The following is a 22,001-nucleotide window of genomic DNA, read 5'->3' as shown; positions in this document are numbered from 1 at the left end:
CTGCATGTTTTCTGATCTCCTTATGCTAACCACCCCTTGGTGCTTTTCTCCAAACTACATTGCCACTCACTGCCTATCCTAATTCATATCCTTCGATTAACACCTCCCTGTGATGTTTATATCACTCCTAGTAGTGAATGGCCTGTTAGAAACCCTTACAATGTGAAACACCACGCGATGTTTTTCAGAAACCTATCCTACATTGCCACTGCATGTTTCCTGACTTCCCGATGCTAACCACCCCATGGTGCTTTTCTCCATCCTACATTGCCAATCACTGCCTATCATAATTCAGACCCTCCGATGCAGACCACCCCGTGATGTTTTTCTCACTCCTACTAGTGAATGGCCTGTTAGAACCCCTTACAATGTGCACCACCCCGCCATGTTTTTCAGAAACCTATCCTACATTGGCACTCCATGTTTCCTTACCTCCCAATGGTGACCACCCCGTGGTGCTTTTCTCCATTCTACATTGCCACACACTGCCTATCCTAATTCAGACCCTCCGATTCACACCACACCGTGATGTTTTTCTCACTCGTTCTAGTGAATGTAATGTTACACACCCATAAAATGCGCACCATGCATTGATGTTTCTCAGAAACCTATCCTATATTGCCACTGCATGTTTCCTGACCTCCCCATGCTGACCACCCCATGGTGCTTTTCTCCATCCTACATTGCCATTCTCTGCCTATACTAATTCACACCCTCTGATTCACACCAACCCGTGATGTTTTTCTCACTCCCCCTAGTGAATGTAATGTTACACACCCATACAACGCGCACCACCCCGTGATGTTTTTCAGAAACCTATCCTACATTGCCACTGCATGTTTCCTGACCTCCCCATGCTGACAACCCATGGTGCTTTTCTCCATCCTACATTGCCACTCACTGCCTATCATAATTCAGACCCTCCCATTCACACCACCACGTGATGTTTTTCTCACTCCTACTAGTGAATGGCCTGTTAGAAAACCTTACAATGCGTACCACCCCGGTATGTTTTTCAGAATCCTATCCTACATTGCCACTGCATGTTTCCTGACTTCCCGATGCTGACCACCCCGTGGTGCTTTTCTCCATCCTACATTGCCACTCACTGCCCATAATAATTCAGACCCTCCGATGCAGACCACCCCGTGATGGTTTTCTCACTCCTACTACTGAATGGCTTGTTAGAAACCCTTACAATGCGCACCGCCCGGTAATGTTTCTCTGAAACCTATCCTACATTGCCACTGCGTGTGTCCAAATCTCCCCATGCTGACCACCCCGTGGTGCTTTTCTCCATATTACATTGCCACTTACTACCTATTTTAATTCAGACCCTGTGACTAACACCACCCTGTGATGTATTTATCACTCCTACTAGTGAATGGCCTGTTAGAAACTCTTAAAATGCGCACCACCCTGCTACGTTTCTCAGAAACTTATCCTACATTGGCACTCCATGTTTCCTAACCTCCCCATGCTGACCACCCCATGGTGCTTTTCTCCATCCTACATTGCCACTCACTGCCTATTCTAATTCAGACCCTCCGATTCACACCACCCCGTGATGTTTTTCTCACTCCTACAAGTGAATGTAATGTTACACACCCAAACAATGCGCACCACCCCGCGATGTTTTTCAGAAACCTATCCAACATTGCCACTGCATGTTTCCTGACTTCCACATGCTGAACACCCCGTGGTGCTTTTCTGCGTCCTACATTGCCACTCACTGCCTATCCTAATTCGGACCCTCTCTTTCACACCACCCCGCTATGTTTTTCTCACTCCTACTAGTGAATGTAATGTTACACACCCATACAATACGCACCACCATGCAATGTATTTCAGAAACCTATCCTACATTGCCAATGCATGTTTCCTGACTTCCACATGCTGACCACCCCGTGGTGCTTTTTTCCATCCTACATTGCCACTCACTGCCTATTCTTATTCAGACCCTCCGATTCACACCACCCAGTGATGTTTTTCTCACTCCTACCAGTGAATGTAATGTTACACAACCATACAATGCGCACCACCGCACGATGTTTTTCAGAAACCTATCCTACATTGCCACTGCATGTTTCCTGACCTCCCCATGCTGACCACCCCGTTGTGCTTTTCTCCATCTTACTTTGCCACTCACTGCCTATCCTTATTCAGACCATCTGATTCACACCACCCCGTGATGTTTTTCTCACACCTACTAGTGAATGTAATGTTACACACCCATACAATGCGCACCACCCCGCGATTTTTTCAGAAACCTATCCTACATTGCCAATGCATGTTTCCTGACATCCCGATGCTGACAACCCATGGTGCTTTTCTCCATCCTACATTGCCACTCACTGCCTATCCTATTTCATACCCTCCGATTCACACCACCCAGTGATGTTTTTCTCACTGCTCCTAGTGAATGTAATGTTACACACCCATAATATGCGCACCGCACCGCGATGTTTTTCAGAAACCTATCCTATGTTGCCACTGCATGTTTCCTGACCTCCCCAGGCTGACCACCCCGTGGTGCTTTTCTCCATCCTACATTGCCACTCACTGCCTATCCTAATTCAGAACCTCCGATTCACACCATCTCGTGATGATTTTCTCTCTCCTACAAGTGAATGGCCTGTTAGAAACCCTTACAATGGGCACCACCCCGAGATGTTTTTCAGAAACCTATCCTACACTGGCACTCCATGTTTCCTGACCTCCCAATGGTGACACCCCGTGGTGCTTTTCTCCATTCTACATTGCCACTCAGTGCCTATTGTAATTGAGACCTTCCGACTGACACCACCCCATCATGATTTTTCACTCCTACTAGTGAATGGCCTGTTAGAAACCCTTACAATGCGCACCACACTGGGATTTTTTTCAGAAACCTATCCTACACTGGCACTCCATGTTTCCTGACCTCCCAATGGTGAAACCCCGTAGTGCTTTTCTCCATCCTACATTGCAATTCACTGTCTATTCTTATTCAGACCCTCCGATTCACACCACCCCGTGATGCTTTTCTCACTCCTACTACTGAACGTTATTTTACACACCCATAAAATGCGCACCATGCATTGATGTTTCTCAGAAACCTATCCTATATTGCCACTGCATGGTTCCTGACCTCCCCATGCTGACCACCCCGTGGTGCTTTTCTCCATCCTACATTGCTATTCATTGCCTATCCTAATTCACACCCTCTGATTCACACCAACCCGTGATGTTTTTCTCACTCCCCCTAGTGAATGTAATGTTACACACCCATTCAACGCGCACCATCCCGTGATGTTTTTCAGAAACCTATCCTACATTGCCACTGCATGTTTCCTGACCTCCCCATGCTGACAACCCATGGTGCTTTTCTCCATCCTACATTGCCACTCACTGCCTATCATAATTCAGACCCTCCCATTCACACCACCACGTGATGTTTTTCTCACTCCTACTAGTGAATGGCCTGTTAGAAAACCTTACAATGCGTACCACCCCGGTATGTTTTTCAGAATCCTATCCTACATTGCCACTGCATGTTTCCTGACTTCCCGATGCTGACCACCCCGTGGTGCTTTTCTCCATCCTACATTGCCACTCACTGCCCATAATAATTCAGACCCTCCGATGCAGACCACCCTGTGATGTTTTTCACACTCCTACTACTGAATGGCTTGTTAGAAACCCTTACAATGCGCACCACCCGGTAATGTTTCTCTGAAACCTCTCCTACATTGCCACTGCGTGTGTCCAAATCTCACCATGCTGACCACCCCATGGTGCTTTTCTCCATCCTACATTGCCACATACTACCTATTCTAATTCAGACCCTGTGATTAACACCACCCTGTGATGTATTTATCACTCCTACTAGTGAATGGCCTGTTAGAAACTCTTACAATGCGCACCACCCCGCTATGTTTTTCAGAAACCTATCCAACATTGCCACTGCATGTTTCCTGACTTCCACATGCTGAACACCCCGTGGTGCTTTTCGGCGTCCTACATTGCCACTCACTGCCTATCCTAATTCGGACCCTCTCTTTCACACCACCCAGTGATGTTTTTCTCACTCCTACTAGTGAATGTAATGTTACACACCTATACAATGCGCACCACCCCGCGGTTTTTTTCTCACTCCTACTAGTGAATGTAATGTTACACACCCATACAATGTGCCCCACCCCGCGATGTTTTTCTCACTCCTAACAGTGAATGTAATGATACACACCCATACAAAGCGCACCACCCTGCGATGATTTTCAGAAACCTATCCTACATTACCACTGCATGTTTACTGATTTCCCGATGCTGACCACCCCGTGGTGCTTTTCTCCATCCTACATTGCCACTCACTGCCTATTCTTATTCAGACCCTCCGATTCACACCACCCAGTGATGTTTTTCTCACTCCTAACAGTGAATGTAATGTTACACAACCATACAATGCGCACCACCGCACGATGTTTTTCAGAAACCTATCCTACATTGCCACTGCATGTTTCCTGACCTCCCCATGCTGACCACCCCGTTGTGCTTTTCTCCATCTTACTTTGCCACTCACTGCCTATCCTTATTCAGACCATCTGATTCACACCACCCCGTGATGTTTTTCTCACACCTACTAGTGAATGTAATGTTACACACCCATACAATGCGCACCACCCCGCGATTTTTTCAGAAACCTATCCTACATTGCCAATGCATGTTTCCTTACCTCCCGATGCTGACAACCCATGGTGCTTTTCTCCATACTACATTGCCACTCACTGCTTATCCTAATTCAGACCCTCCGATTCACACCACCCAGTGATGTTTTTCTCACTCCTCCTAGTGAATGTAATGTTACACACCCATAAAATGCGCACCGCACCGCGATGTTTTTCAGAAACCTATCCTATGTTGCCACTGCATGTTTCCTGACCTCCCCAGGCTGACCACCCCTTGGTGCTTTTCTCCACCCTACATTGCCACTCACTGCCTATCCTAATTCAGACACACTGATTCACACCACCCCCTGATGTTTTTCTCACTCCCACTAGTGAATGGCTTGTTAGAAACACTTACAATGCGAACCACCCCTCGATGTATTCCAGAAACTCATCCTACATTGCCACTGCATGTTTTCTGATCTCCTTATGCTAACCACCCCTTGGTGCTTTTCTCCAAACTACATTGCCACTCACTGCCTATCCTAATTCATATCCTTCGATTAACACCTCCCTGTGATGTTTATATCACTCCTAGTAGTGAATGGCCTGTTAGAAACTCTTACAATGTGAAACACCACGCGATGTTTTTCAGAAACCTATCCTACATTGCCACTGCATGTTTCCTGACTTCCCGATGCTAACCACCCCATGGTGCTTTTCTCCATCCTACATTGCCAATCACTGCCTATCATAATTCAGACCCTCCGATGCAGACCACCCCGTGATGTTTTTCTCACTCCTACTAGTGAATGGCCTGTTAGAACCCCTTACAATGTGCACCACCCCGCCATGTTTTTCAGAAACCTATCCTACATTGGCACTCCATGTTTCCTTACCTCCCAATGGTGACCACCCCGTGGTGCTTTTCTCCATTCTACATTGCCACACACTGCCTATCCTAATTCAGACCCTCCGATTCACACCACACCGTGATGTTTTTCTCACTCGTACTAGTGAATGTAATGTTACACACCCATAAAATGCGCACCATGCCGTGATGTTTTTCAGAAACCTATCCTATATTGCCACTGCATGTTTCCTGACCTCCCCATGCTGACCACCCCGTGGTGCTTTTCTCCATCCTACATTGCCATTCTCTGCCTATACTAATTCACACCCTCTGATTCACACCAACCCGTGATGTTTTTCTCACTCCCCCTAGTGAATGTAATGTTACACACCCATACAACGCGCACCACCCCGTGATGTTTTTCAGAAACCTATCCTACATTGCCACTGCAGGTTTCCTGACCTCCCCATGCTGACAACCCATGGTGCTTTTCTCCATCCTACATTGCCACTCACTGCCTATCATAATTCAGACCCTCCCATTCACACCACCACGTGATGTTTTTCTCACTCCTACTAGTGAATGGCCTGTTAGAAAACCTTACAATGCGTACCACCCCGGTATGTTTTTCAGAATCCTATCCTACATTGCCACTGCATGTTTCCTGACTTCCCGATGCTGACCACCCCGTGGTGCTTTTCTCCATCCTACATTGCCACTCACTGCCCATAATAATTCAGACCCTCCGATGCAGACCACCCCGTGATGTTTTTCTCACTCCTACTACTGAATGGCTTGTTAGAAACCCTTACAATGCGCACCGCCTGGTAATGTTTCTCTGAAACCTATCCTACATTGCCACTGCGTGTGTCCAAATCTCCCCATGCTGACCACCCCGTGGTGCTTTTCTCCATCCTACATTGCCACTTACTACCTATTTTAATTCAGACCCTGTGACTAACACCACCCTGTGATGTATTTATCACTCCTACTAGTGAATGGCCTGTTAGAAACTCTTAAAATGCGCACCACCCTGCTACGTTTCTCAGAAACTTATCCTACATTGCCACTCCATGTTTCCTAACCTCCCCATGCTGACCACCCCATGGTGCTTTTCTCCATCCTACATTGCCACTCACTGCCTATTCTAATTCAGACCCTCCGATTCACACCACCCCGTGATGTTTTTCTCACTCCTACAAGTGAATGAAATGTTACACACCCATACAATGCGCACCAACCCGCGATGTTTTTCAGAAACCTATCCAACATTGCCACTGCATGTTTCCTGACTTCCACATGCTGAACACCCCGAGGTGCTTTTCTGCGTCCTACATTGCCACTCACTGCCTATCCTAATTCGGACCCTCTCTTTCACACCACCCCGCTATGTTTTTCTCACTCCTACTAGTGAATGTAATGTTACACACCCATACAATACGCACCACCATGCAATGTATTTCAGAAACCTATCCTACATTGCCAATGCATGTTTCCTGACTTCCACATGCTGACCACCCCGTGGTGCTTTTTTCCATCCTACATTGCCACTCACTGCCTATTCTTATTCAGACCCTCCGATTCACACCACCCAGTGATGTTTTTCTCACTCCTACCAGTGAATGTAATGTTACACAACCATACAATGCGCACCACCGCACGATGTTTTTCAGAAACCTATCCTACATTGCCAATGCATGTTTCCTGACATCCCGATGCTGACAACCCATGGTGCTTTTCTCCATCCTACATTGCCACTCACTGCCTATCCTAATTCATACCCTCCGATTCACACCACCCAGTGATGTTTTTCTCACTCCTCCTAGTGAATGTAATGTTACACACCCGTAATATGCGCACCGCACCGCGATGTTTTTCAGAAACCTATCCTATGTTGCCACTGCATGTTTCCTGACCTCCCCAGGCTGACCACCCCGTGGTGCTTTTCTCCATCCTACATTGCCACTCACTGCCTATCCTAATTCAGAACCTCCGATTCACACCATCTCGTGATGATTTTCTCTCTCCTACAAGTGAATTGCCTGTTAGAAACCCTTACAATGGGCACCACCCCGAGATGTTTTTCAGAAACCTATCCTACACTGGCACTCCATGTTTCCTGACCTCCCAATGGTGACACCCCGTGGTGCTTTTCTCCATTCTACATTGCCACTCAGTGCCTATTGTAATTGAGACCTTCCGACTGACACCACCCCATCATGATTTTTCACTCCTACTAGTGAATGGCCTGTTAGAAACCCTTACAATGCGCACCACACTGGGATTTTTTTCAGAAACCTATCCTACACTGGCACTCCATGTTTCCTGACCTCCCAATGGTGAAACCCCGTAGTGCTTTTCTCCATCCTACATTGCAATTCACTGTCTATTCTTATTCAGACCCTCCGATTCACACCACCCCGTGATGCTTTTCTCACTCCTACTACTGAACGTTATTTTACACACCCATAAAATGCGCACCATGCATTGATGTTTCTCAGAAACCTATCCTATATTGCCACTGCATGGTTCCTGACCTCCCCATGCTGACCACCCCGTGGTGCTTTTCTCCATCCTACATTGCTATTCATTGCCTATCCTAATTCACACCCTCTGATTCACACCAACCCGTGATGTTTTTCTCACTCCCCCTAGTGAATGTAATGTTACACACCCATTCAACGCGCACCATCCCGTGATGTTTTTCAGAAACCTATCCTACATTGCCACTGCATGTTTCCTGACCTCCCCATGCTGACAACCCATGGTGCTTTTCTCCATCCTACATTGCCACTCACTGCCTATCATAATTCAGACCCTCCCATTCACACCACCACGTGATGTTTTTCTCACTCCTACTAGTGAATGGCCTGTTAGAAAACCTTACAATGCGTACCACCCCGGTATGTTTTTCAGAAACCTATCCTACATTGCCACTGCATGTTTCCTGATTTCCCGATGCTGACCACCCCGTGGTGCTTTTCTCCATCCTACATTGCCACTCACTGCCCATAATAATTCAGACCCTCCGATGCAGACCACCCCGTGATGTTTTTCACACTCCTACTACTGAATGGCTTGTTAGAAACCCTTACAATGCGCACCACCCGGTAATGTTTCTCTGAAACCTCTCCTACATTGCCACTGCGTGTGTCCAAATCTCACCATGCTGACCACCCCGTGGTGCTTTTCTCCATCCTACATTGCCACATACTACCTATTCTAATTCAGACCCTGTGATTAACACCACCCTGTGATGTATTTATCACTCCTACTAGTGAATGTCCTGTTAGAAACTCTTACAATGCGCACCACCCCGCTATGTTTTTCAGAAACCTATCCAACATTGCCACTGCATGTTTCCTGACTTCCACATGCTGAACACCCCGTGGTGCTTTTCGGCGTCCTACATTGCCACTCACTGCCTATCCTAATTCGGACCCTCTCTTTCACACCACCCAGTGATGTTTTTCTCACTCCTACTAGTGAATGTAATGTTACACACCTATACAATGCGCACCACCCCGCGGTTTTTTTCTCACTCCTACTAGTGAATGTAATGTTACACACCCATACAATGTGCCCCACCCCGCGATGTTTTTCTCACTCTTAACTGTGAATGTAATGATACACACCCATACAAAGCGCACCACCCTGCGATGTTTTTCAGAAACCTATCCTACATTACCACTGCATGTTTACTGATTTCCCGATGCTGACCACCCCGTGGTGCTTTTCTCCATCCTACATTGCCACTCACTGCCTATTCTTATTCAGACCCTCCGATTCACACCACCCAGTGATGTTTTTCTCACTCCTACGAGTGAATGTAATGTTACACAACCATACAATGCGCACCACCGCGCGATGTTTTTCAGAAACCTATCCTAACTTGCCACTGCATGTTTCCTCACCTCCCCATGGTGAACACCCCGTTGTGCTTTTCTCCATCTTACTTTGCCACTCACTGCCTATCCTTATTCAGACCATCTGATTCACACCACCCCGTGATGTTTTTCTCACACCTACTAGTGAATGTAATGTTACACACCCATACAATGCGCACCACCCCGCGATTTTTTCAGAAACCTATCCTACATTGCCACTGCATGTTCCCTGACCTCCCCTTGCTGACCAACCCTCGGTGCTTTTCACCAGCCTACATTGCCACTCACTGCCTTTCCTAATTCAGACCCTCCGATTCACACCACCCCGTGATGTTTTTCTCACTCCTACAAGTGAATGTAATGTTACACACCCATACAATGCGCACCACCCCGCGATGTTTTTCTCAGTCCTACTAGTGAATGTAATGTTACACACCCATACAATGCGCACCACCCGGGATGTTTTTCTCACACCTACTAGTGAATGTAATGTTACACACCCATAAAATGCGCAGCACCCCGCGATGTTTTTCAGAAACATATCCTACATTGCCAATGCATGTTTCCTTACCTCCCGATGCTGACAACCCATGGTGCTTTTCTCCATACTACATTGCCACTCACTGCTTATCCTAATTCAGACCCTCCGATTCACACCACCCAGTGATGTTTTTCTCACTCCTCCTAGTGAATGTAATGTTACACACCCATAAAATGCGCACCGCACCGCGATGTTTTTCAGAAACCTATCCTATGTTGCCACTGCATGTTTCCTGACCTCCCCAGGCTGACCACCCCTTGGTGCTTTTCTCCATCCTACATTGCCACTCACTGCCTATCCTAATTCAGACACACTGATTCACACCACCCCCTGATGTTTTTCTCACTCCCACTAGTGAATGGCTTGTTAGAAACACTTACAATGCGAACCACCCCTCGATGTTTTCCAGAAACTCATCCTACATTGCCACTGCATGTTTTCTGATCTCCTTATGCTAACCACCCCTTGGTGCTTTTCTCCAAGCTACATTGCCACTCACTGCCTATCCTAATTCATATCCTTCGATTAACACCTCCCTGTGATGTTTATATCACTCCTAGTAGTGAATGGCCTGTTAGAAACCCTTACAATGTGAAACACCACGCGATGTTTTTCAGAAACCTATCCTACATTGCCACTGCATGTTTTCTGACTTCCCGATGCTAACCACCCCATGGTGCTTTTCTCCATCCTACATTGCCAATCACTGCCTATCCTAATTCATACCCTCCGATTCACATCACCCAGTGATGTTTTTCTCACTCCTCCTAGTGAATGTAATGTTACACACCCATACAATGCGCACCACCCCGCGATTTTTTCAGAAACCTATCCTACATTGCCAATGCATGTTTCCTGACATCCCGATGCTGACAACCCATGGTGCTTTTCTCCATCTTACATTGCCACTCACTGCCTATCCTAATTCATACCCTCCGATTCACATCACCCAGTGATGTTTTTCTCAGTCCTCCTAGTGAATGTAATGTTACACACCCATAATATGCGCACCGCACCGCGATGTTTTTCAGAAACCTATCCTATGTTGCCACTGCATGTTTCCTGACCTCCCCAGGCTGACCACCCCGTGGTGCTTTTCTCCATCCTACATTGCCACTTACTGCCTATCCTAATTCAGAACCTCCGATTCACACCATCTCGTGATGATTTTCTCTCTCCTACAAGTGAATGGCCTGTTAGAAACCCTTACAATGGGCACCACCCCGAGATGTTTTTCAGAAACCTATCCTACACTGGCACTCCATGTTTCCTGACCTCCCAATGGTGACACCCCGTGGTGCTTTTCTCCATTCTACATTGCCACTCAGTGCTTATTGTAATTGAGACCTTCCGACTGACACCACCCCATCATGATTTTTCACTCCTACTAGTGAATGGCCTGTTAGAAACCCTTACAATGCGCACCACACTGGGATTTTTTTCAGAAACCTATCCTACACTGGCACTCCATGTTTCCTGACCTCCCAATGGTGAAACCCCGTAGTGCTTTTCTCCATCCTACCTTGCAATTCACTGTCTATTCTTATTCAGACCCTCCGATTCCCACCACCCCGTGATGCTTTTCTCACTCCTACTACTGAACGTTATTTTACACACCCATAAAATGCGCACCATGCATTGATGTTTCTCAGAAACCTATCCTATATTGCCACTGCATGGTTCCTGACCTCCCCATGCTGACCACCCCGTGGTGCTTTTCTCCATCCTACATTGCTATTCATTGCCTATCCTAATTCACACCCTCTGATTCACACCAACCCGTGATGTTTTTCTCACTCCCCCTAGTGAATGTAATGTTACACACCCATTCAACGCGCACCATCCCGTGATGTTTTTCAGAAACCTATCCTACATTGCCACTGCATGTTTCCTGACCTCCCCATGCTGACAACCCATGGTGCTTTTCTCCATCCTACATTGCCACTCACTGCCTATCATAATTCAGACCCTCCCATTCACACCACCACGTGATGTTTTTCTCACTCCTACTAGTGAATGGCCTGTTAGAAAACCTTACAATGCGTACCACCCCGGTATGTTTTTCAGAAACCTATCCTACATTGCCACTGCATGTTTCCTGATTTCCCGATGCTGACCACCCCGTGGTGCTTTTCTCCATCCTACATTGCCACTCACTGCCCATAATAATTCAGACCCTCCGATGCAGACCACCCCGTGATGTTTTTCACACTCCTACTACTGAATGGCTTGTTAGAAACCCTTACAATGCGCACCACCCGGTAATGTTTCTCTGAAACCTCTCCTACATTGCCACTGCGTGTGTCCAAATCTCACCATGCTGACCACCCCGTGGTGCTTTTCTCCATCCTACATTGCCACATACTACCTATTCTAATTCAGACCCTGTGATTAACACCACCCTGTGATGTATTTATCACTGCTACTCGTGAATGGCCTGTTAGAAACTCTTACAATGCGCACCACCCCGCTATGTTTTTCAGAAACCTATCCAACATTGCCACTGCATGTTTCCTGACTTCCACATGCTGAACACCCCGTGGTGCTTTTCGGCGTCCTACATTGCCACTCACTGCCTATCCTAATTCGGACCCTCTCTTTCACACCACCCAGTGATGTTTTTCTCACTCCTACTAGTGAATGTAATGTTACACACCTATACAATGCGCACCACCCCGCGGTTTTTTTCTCACTCCTACTAGTGAATGTAATGTTACACACCCATACAATGTGCCCCACCCGGCGATGTTTTTCTCACTCTTAACTGTGAATGTAATGATACACACCCATACAAAGCGCACCACCCTGCGATGTTTTTCAGAAACCTATCCTACATTACCACTGCATGTTTACTGATTTCCCGATGCTGACCACCCCGTGGTGCTTTTCTCCATCCTACATTGCCACTCACTGCCTATTCTTATTCAGACCTTCCGATTCACACCACCCAGTGATGTTTTTCTCACTCCTACGAGTGAATGTAATGTTACACAACCATACAATGCGCACCACCGCGCGATGTTTTTCAGAAACCTATCCTACCTTGCCACTGCATGTTTCCTGACCTCCCCATGGTGAACACCCCGTTGTGCTTTTCTCCATCTTACTTTGCCACTCTCTGCCTATCCTTATTCAGACCATCTGATTCACACCACCCCGTGATGTTTTTCTCACACCTACTAGTGAATGTAATGTTACACACCCATAAAATGCGCAGCACCCCGCGATGTTTTTCAGAAACATATCCTACATTGCCAATGCATGTTTCCTTACCTCCCGATGCTGACAACCCATGGTGCTTTTCTCCATACTACATTGCCACTCACTGCTTATCCTAATTCAGACCCTCCGATTCACACCACCCAGTGATGTTTTTCTCACTCCTCCTAGTGAATGTAATGTTACACACCCATAAAATGCGCACCGCACCGCGATGTTTTTCAGAAACCTATCCTATGTTGCCACTGCATGTTTCCTGACCTCCCCAGGCTGACCACCCCTTGGTGCTTTTCTCCATCCTACATTGCCACTCACTGCCTATCCTAATTCAGACACACTGATTCACACCACCCCCTGATGTTTTTCTCACTCCCACTAGTGAATGGCTTGTTAGAAACACTTACAATGCGAACCACCCCTCGATGTTTTCCAGAAACTCATCCTACATTGCCACTGCATGTTTTCTGATCTCCTTATGCTAACCACCCTTGGTGCTTTTCTCCAAACTACATTGCCACTCACTGCCTATCCTAATTCATATCCTTCAATTAACACCTCCCTGTGATGTTTATATCACTCCTAGTAGTGAATGGCCTGTTAGAAACCCTTACAATGTGAAACACCACGCGATGTTTTTCAGAAACCTATCCTACATTGCCACTGCATGTTTCCTGACTTCCCGATGCTAACCACCCCATGGTGCTTTTCTCCATCCTACATTGCCAATCACTGCCTATCATAATTCAGACCCTCCGATGCAGACCACCCCGTGATGTTTTTCTCACTCCTACTAGTGAATGGCCTGTTAGAACCCCTTACAATGTGCACCACGCCGCCATGTTTTTCAGAAACCTATCCTACATTGGCACTCCATGTTTCCTTACCTCCCAATGGTGACCAACCCGTGGTGCTTTTCTCCATTCTACATTGCCACAAACTGCCTATCCTAATTCAGACCCTCCGATTCACACCACACCGTGATGTTTTTCTCACTCGTACTAGTGAATGTAATGTTACACACCCATAAAATGCGCACCATGCCGTGATATTTCTCAGAAACCTATCCTATATTGCCACTGCATGTTTCCTGACCTCCCCATGCTGACAACCCATGGTGCTTTTCTCCATCCTACATTGCCACTCACTGCCTATCATAATTCAGACCCTCCCATTCACACCACCACGTGATGTTTTTCTCACTCCTACTAGTGAATGGCCTGTTAGAAAACCTTACAATGCGTACCACCCCAGTATGTTTTTCAGAATCCTATCCTACATTGCCACTGCATGTTTCCTGACTTCCCGATGCTGACCACCCCGTGGTGCTTTTCTCCATCCTACATTGCCACTCACTGCCCATAATAATTCAGACCCTCCGATGCAGACCACCCCGTGATGTTTTTCTCACTCCTACTACTGAATGGCTTGTTAGAAACCCTTACAATGCGCACCGCCCGGTAATGTTTCTCTGAAACCTATCCTACATTGCCACTGCGTGTGTCCAAATCTCCCCATGCTGACCACCCCGTGGTGCTTTTCTCCATCCTACATTGCCACTTACTACCTATTTTAATTCAGACCCTGTGACTAACACCACCCTGTGATGTATTTATCACTCCTACTAGTGAATGGCCTGTTAGAAACTCTTAAAATGCGCACCACCCTGCTACGTTTCTCAGAAACTTATCCTACATTGGCACTCCTTGTTTCCTAACCTCCCCATGCTGACCACCCCATGGTGCTTTTCTCCATCCTACATTGCCACTCACTGCCTATTCTAATTCAGACCCTCAGATTCACACCACCCCGTGATGTTTTTCTCACTCCTACAAGTGAATGTAATGTTACACACCCATACAATGCGCACCACCCCGCGATGTTTTTCAGAAACCTATCCAACATTGCCACTGCATGTTTCCTGACTTCCACATGCTGAACACCCCGTGGTGCTTTTCTGCGTCCTACATTGCCACTCACTGCCTATCCTAATTCGGACCCTCTCTTTCACACCACCCCGCTATGTTTTTCTCACTCCTACTAGTGAATGTAATGTTACACACCCATACAATACGCACCACCATGCAATGTATTTCAGAAACCTATCCTACATTGCCAATGCATGTTTCCTGACTTCCACATGCGGACCACCCCGTGGTGCTTTTTTCCATCCTACATTGCCACTCACTGCCTATTCTTATTCAGACCCTCCGATTCACACCACCCAGTGATGTTTTTCTCACTCCTACCAGTGAATGTAATGTTACACAACCATACAATGCGCACCACCGCACGATGTTTTTCAGAAACCTATCCTACATTGCCACTGCATGTTTCCTGACCTCCCCATGCTGACCACCCCGTTGTGCTTTTCTCCATCTTACTTTGCCACTCACTGCCTATCCTTATTCAGACCATCTGATTCACACCACCCCGTGATGTTTTTCTCACACCTACTAGTGAATGTAATGTTACACACCCATACAATGCGCACCACCCCGCGATTTTTTCAGAAACCTATCCTACATTGCCAATGCATGTTTCCTGACATCCCGATGCTGACAACCCATGGTGCTTTTCTCCATCCTACATTGCCACTCACTGCCTATCCTAATTCATACCCTCCGATTCACACCACCCAGTGATGTTTTTCTCACTCCTCCTAGTGAATGTAATGTTACACACCCATAATATGCGCACCGCACCGCGATGTTTTTCAGAAACCTATCCTATGTTGCCACTGCATGTTTCCTGACCTCCCCAGGCTGACCACCCCGTGGTGCTTTTCTCCATCCTACATTGCCACTCACTGCCTATCCTAATTCAGAACCTCCGATTCACACCATCTCGTGATGATTTTCTCTCTCCTACAAGTGAATGGCCTGTTAGAAACCCTTACAATGGGCACCACCCCGAGATGTTTTTCAGAAACCTATCCTACACTGGCACTCCATGTTTCCTGCCCTCCCAATGGTGACACCCCGTGGTGCTTTTCTCCATTCTACATTGCCACTCAGTGCCTATTGTAATTGAGACCTTCCGACTGACACCACCCCATCATGATTTTTCACTCCTACTAGTGAATGGATTGTTAGAAACCCTTACAATGCGCACCACACTGGGATTTTTTTCAGAAACCTATCCTACACTGGCACTCCATGTTTCCTGACCTCCCAATGGTGAAACCCCGTAGTGCTTTTCTCCATCCTACCTTGCAATTCACTGTCTATTCTTATTCAGACCCTCCGATTCCCACCACCCCGTGATGCTTTTCTCACTCCTACTACTGAACGTTATTTTACACACCCATAAAATGCGCACCATGCATTGATGTTTCTCAGAAACCTATCCTATATTGCCACTGCATGGTTCCTGACCTCCCCATGCTGACCACCCCGTGGTGCTTTTCTCCATCCTACATTGCTATTCATTGCCTATCCTAATTCACACCCTCTGATTCACACCAACCCGTGATGTTTTTCTCACTCCCCCTAGTGAATGTAATGTTACACACCCATTCAACGCGCACCATCCCGTGATGTTTTTCAGAAACCTATCCTACATTGCCACTGCATGTTTCCTGACCTCCCCATGCTGACAACCCATGGTGCTTTTCTCCATCCTACATTGCCACTCACTGCCTATCATAATTCAGACCCTCCCATTCACACCACCACGTGATGTTTTTCTCACTCCTACTAGTGAATGGCCTGTTAGAAAACCTTACAATGCGTACCACCCCGGTATGTTTTTCAGAAACCTATCCTACATTGCCACTGCATGTTTCCTGATTTCCCGATGCTGACCACCCCGTGGTGCTTTTCTCCATCCTACATTGCCACTCACTGCCCATAATAATTCAGACCCTCCGATGCAGACCACCCCGTGATGTTTTTCACACTCCTACTACTGAATGGCTTGTTAGAAACCCTTACAATGCGCACCACCCGGTAATGTTTCTCTGAAACCTCTCCTACATTGCCACTGCGTGTGTCCAAATCTCACCATGCTGACCACCCCGTGGTGCTTTTCTCCATCCTACATTGCCACATACTACCTATTCTAATTCAGACCCTGTGATTAACACCACCCTGTGATGTATTTATCACTCCTACTAGTGAATGGCCTGTTAGAAACTCTTACAATGCGCACCACCCCGCTATGTTTTTCAGAAACCTATCCAACATTGCCACTGCATGTTTCCTGACTTCCACATGCTGAACACCCCGTGGTGCTTTTCGGCGTCCTACATTGCCACTCACTGCCTATCCTAATTCGGACCCTCTCTTTCACACCACCCAGTGATGTTTTTCTCACTCCTACTAGTGAATGTAATGTTACACACCTATACAATGCGCACCACCCCGCGGTTTTTTTCTCACTCCTACTAGTGAATGTAATGTTACACACCCATACAATGTGCCCCACCCCGCGATGTTTTTCTCACTCCTAACAGTGAATGTAATGATACACACCCATACAAAGCGCACCACCCTGCGATGTTTTTCAGAAACCTATCCTACATTACCACTGCATGTTTACTGATTTCCCGATGCTGACCACCCCGTGGTGCTTTTCTCCATCCTACATTGCCACTCACTGCCTATTCTTATTCAGACCCTCCGATTCACACCACCCAGTGATGTTTTTCTCACTCCTATGAGTGAATGTAATGTTACACAACCATACAATGCGCACCACCGCGCGATGTTTTTCAGAAACCTATCCTACCTTGCCACTGCATGTTTCCTGACCTCCCCATGGTGAACACCCCGTTGTGCTTTTCTCCATCTTACTTTGCCACTCTCTGCCTATCCTTATTCAGACCATCTGATTCACACCACCCCGTGATGTTTTTCTCACACCTACTAGTGAATGTAATGTTACACACCCATAAAATGCGCAGCACCCCGCGATGTTTTTCAGAAACATATCCTACATTGCCAATGCATGTTTCCTTACCTCCCGATGCTGACAACCCATGGTGCTTTTCTCCATACTACATTGCCACTCACTGCTTATCCTAATTCAGACCCTCCGATTCACACCACCCAGTGATGTTTTTCTCACTCCTCCTAGTGAATGTAATGTTACACACCCATAAAATGCGCACAGCACCGCGATGTTTTTCAGAAACCTATCCTATGTTGCCACTGCATGTTTCCTGACCTCCCCAGGCTGACCACCCCTTGGTGCTTTTCTCCATCCTACATTGCCACTCACTGCCTATCCTAATTCAGACACACTGATTCACACCACCCCCTGATGTTTTTCTCACTCCCACTAGTGAATGGCTTGTTAGAAACACTTACAATGCGAACCACCCCTCGATGTTTTCCAGAAACTCATCCTACATTGCCACTGCATGTTTTCTGATCTCCTTATGCTAACCACCCTTGGTGCTTTTCTCCAAACTACATTGCCACTCACTGCCTATCCTAATTCATATCCTTCGATTAACACCTCCCTGTGATGTTTATATCACTCCTAGTAGTGAATGGCCTGTTAGAAACTCTTACAATGTGAAACACCACGCGATGTTTTTCAGAAACCTATCCTACATTGCCACTGCATGTTTCCTGACTTCCCGATGCTAACCACCCCATGGTGCTTTTCTCCATCCTACATTGCCAATCACTGCCTATCATAATTCAGACCCTCCGATGCAGACCACCCCGTGATGTTTTTCTCACTCCTACTAGTGAATGGCCTGTTAGAACCCCTTACAATGTGCACCACCCCGCCATGTTTTTCAGAAACCTATCCTACATTGGCACTCCATGTTTCCTTACCTCCCAATGGTGACCACCCCGTGGTGCTTTTCTCCATTCTACATTGCCACACACTGCCTATCCTAATTCAGACCCTCCGATTCACACCACACCGTGATGTTTTTCTCACCCGTACTAGTGAATGTAATGTTACACACCCATAAAATGCCCACCATGCCGTGATGTTTTTCAGAAACCTATCCTATATTGCCACTGCATGTTTCCTGACCTCCCCATGCTGACCACCCCGTGGTGCTTTTCTCCATCCTACATTGCCATTCTCTGCCTATACTAATTCACACCCTCTGATTCACACCAACCCGTGATGTTTTTCTCACTCCCCCTAATGAATGTAATGTTACACACCCATACAACGCGCACCACCCCGTGATGTTTTTCAGAAACCTATCCTACATTGCCACTGCAGGTTTCCTGACCTCCCCATGCTGACAACCCATGGTGCTTTTCTCCATCCTACATTGCCACTCACTGCCTATCATAATTCAGACCCTCCCATTCACACCACCACGTGATGTTTTTCTCACTCCTACTAGTGAATGGCCTGTTAGAAAACCTTACAATGCGTACCACACCGGTATGTTTTTCAGAATCCTATCCTACATTGCCACTGCATGTTTCCTGACTTCCCGATGCTGACCACCCCGTGGTGCTTTTCTCCATCCTACATTGCCACTCACTGCCCATAATAATTCAGACCCTCCGATGCAGACCACCCCGTGATGTTTTTCTCACTCCTACTACTGAATGGCTTGTTAGAAACCCTTACAATGCGCACCGCCCGGTAATGTTTCTCTGAAACCTATCCTACATTGCCACTGCGTGTGTCCAAATCTCCCCATGCTGACCACCCCGTGGTGCTTTTCTCCATCCTACATTGCCACTTACTACCTATTTTAATTCAGACCCTGTGACTAACACCACCCTGTGATGTATTTATCACTCCTACTAGTGAATGGCCTGTTAGAAACTCTTAAAATGCGCACCACCCTGCTACGTTTCTCAGAAACTTATCCTACATTGGCACACCATGTTTCCTAACCTCCCCATGCTGACCACCCCATGGTGCTTTTCTCCATCCTACATTGCCACTCACTGCCTATTCTAATTCAGACCCTCAGATTCACACCACCCCGTGATGTTTTTCTCACTCCTACAAGTGAATGTAATGTTACACACCCATACAATGCGCACCACCCCGCGATGTTTTTCAGAAACCTATCCAACATTGCCACTGCATGTTTCCTGACTTCCACATGCTGAACACCCCGTGGTGCTTTTCTGCGTCCTACATTGCCACTCACTGCCTATCCTAATTCGGACCCTCTCTTTCACACCACCCCGCTATGTTTTTCTCACTCCTACTAGTGAATGTAATGTTACACACCCATACAATACGCACCACCATGCAATGTATTTCAGAAACCTATCCTACATTGCCAATGCATGTTTCCTGACTTCCACATGCGGACCACCCCGTGGTGCTTTTTTCCATCCTACATTGCCACTCACTGCCTATTCTTATTGAGACCCTCCGATTCACACCACCCAGTGATGTTTTTCTCACTCCTACCAGTGAATGTAATGTTACACAACCATACAATGCGCACCACCGCACGATGTTTTTCAGAAACCTATCCTACATTGCCACTGCATGTTTCCTGACCTCCCCATGCTGACCACCCCGTTGTGCTTTTCTCCATCTTACTTTGCCACTCACTGCCTATCCTTATTCAGACCATCTGATTCACACCACCCCGTGATGTTTTTCTCACACCTACTAGTGAATGTAATGTTACACACCCATACAATGCGCACCACCCCGCGATTTTTTCAGAAACCTATCCTACATTGCCAATGCATGTTTCCTGACATCCCGATGCTGACAACCCATGGTGCTTTTCTCCATCCTACATTGCCACTCACTGCCTATCCTAATTCATACCCTCCGATTCACACCACCCAGTGATGTTTTTCTCACTCCTCCTAGTGAATGTAATGTTACACACCCATAATATGCGCACCGCACCGCGATGTTTTTCAGAAACCTATCCTATGTTGCCACTGCATGTTTCCTGACCTCCCCAGGCTGACCACCCCGTGGTGCTTTTCTCCATCCTACATTGCCACTCACTGCCTATCCTAATTCAGAACCTCCGATTCACACCATCTCGTGATGATTTTCTCTCTCCTACAAGTGAATGGCCTGTTAGAAACCCTTACAATGGGCACCACCCCGAGATGTTTTTCAGAAACCTATCCTACACTGGCACTCCATGTTTCCTGACCTCCCAATGGTGACACCCCGTGGTGCTTTTCTCCATTCTACATTGCCACTCAGTGCCTATTGTAATTGAGACCTTCCGACTGACACCACCCCATCATGATTTTTCACTCCTACTAGTGAATGGCCTGTTAGAAACCCTTACAATGCGCACCACACTGGGATTTTTTTCAGAAACCTATCCTACACTGGCACTCCATGTTTCCTGACCTCCCAATGGTGAAACCCCGTAGTGCTTTTCTCCATCCTACATTGCAATTCACTGTCTATTCTTATTCAGACCCTCCGATTCACACCACCCCGTGATGCTTTTCTCACTCCTACTACTGAACGTTATTTTACACACCCATAAAATGCGCACCATGCATTGATGTTTCTCAGAAACCTATCCTATATTGCCACTGCATGGTTCCTGACCTCCCCATGCTGACCACCCCGTGGTGCTTTTCTCCATCCTACATTGCTATTCATTGCCTATCCTAATTCACACCCTCTGATTCACACCAACCCGTGATGTTTTTCTCACTCCCCCTAGTGAATGTAATGTTACACACCCATTCAACGCGCACCATCCCGTGATGTTTTTCAGAAACCTATCCTACATTGCCACTGCATGTTTCCTGACCTCCCCATGCTGACAACCCATGGTGCTTTTCTCCATCCTACATTGCCACTCACTGCCTATCATAATTCAGACCCTCCCATTCACACCACCACGTGATGTTTTTCTCACTCCTACTAGTGAATGGCCTGTTAGAAAACCTTACAATGCGTACCACCCCGGT

Source organism: Cavia porcellus, unplaced genomic scaffold (assembly GCF_034190915.1).
Source record: "Cavia porcellus strain 051 isolate PalLab524CR breed Dunkin Hartley unplaced genomic scaffold, mCavPor4.1 scaffold_11, whole genome shotgun sequence".
Classification (NCBI taxonomy): Eukaryota; Metazoa; Chordata; class Mammalia; order Rodentia; family Caviidae; genus Cavia; species Cavia porcellus.
The sequence above is the reverse complement of the archived record's forward strand: the minus strand, read 5'-3'. Positions refer to the sequence as shown.